Genomic DNA, 828 nt, shown 5'->3' on the forward strand with positions numbered 1-828 from the left:
TGGCAATTCACTATCCGTGGAAAGTTAATAAAGCTCGAGGAGGTAGATGAATAGGGCGATATCTATCGGTAAGCCCTGTGAATACTACTTATACTATGCAGGGGTGTATAAACCCCTGTTCCCAGCAGGATAACCCAACGTGTGCTATCCATGGGTGAGCAGCGTGCGCCCATACAGGTAGGCATTCAAAAGAACTCACGAGAGACTGGCAGCGTCTATGGGAGCAGTTTTCAACGTATATATACACAAATACTTCTTGGCTACTGATTGGAGTTTCTTTGATACGAGTTTGCCGCTGGAACTGCTGCACACGGCATGGGAGGTTATTGTCCTCGTCGCGTTAGACTTAGAGCAGTATTAGGATCGGATTTTTTTAACAAACCTTACGAACTTGAATGAAAATAATTTTTTTTGTGGAGTAATGTATCACGGGGGTTATGTGCCCTTTTCAAGGTTTCTATTGTCAGAATGCGCCTTCTCGTGCATAGTGCTTTTTGCCGCCACATTTCGTGCAAATTTCCCCACGAAATTATATATTTCCCTTCGTTTTTGTCCACTAGTCGTCTTCGGTTGTACATTGTAGTGCTAGTGTACTACACCAAGCCAGCAACACGCGGGGCGACGGTGTTTCGTTCAAGTAGAAAGGGAATACAAAAATAGTATCGCGTTCGTCTCAGCTCTGCACAAGTCGCGAGGAGCCGCCCGTTGTGAAACATTTTTCTATCTAATTGCTGTGTGAAAGTAATGAAGTAAACCCTTATGCTTTCAATTCCAGTACTTGCTGGCAAAAAGAGTATCAAGACGCGCCGGTCCACTGTACCGAAGGCG

Source organism: Eimeria mitis, genomic scaffold (genome assembly GCF_000499745.2).
Source record: "Eimeria mitis Houghton genomic scaffold, Emh_scaff1628, whole genome shotgun sequence".
NCBI lineage: Eukaryota > Apicomplexa > Conoidasida > Eucoccidiorida > Eimeriidae > Eimeria > Eimeria mitis.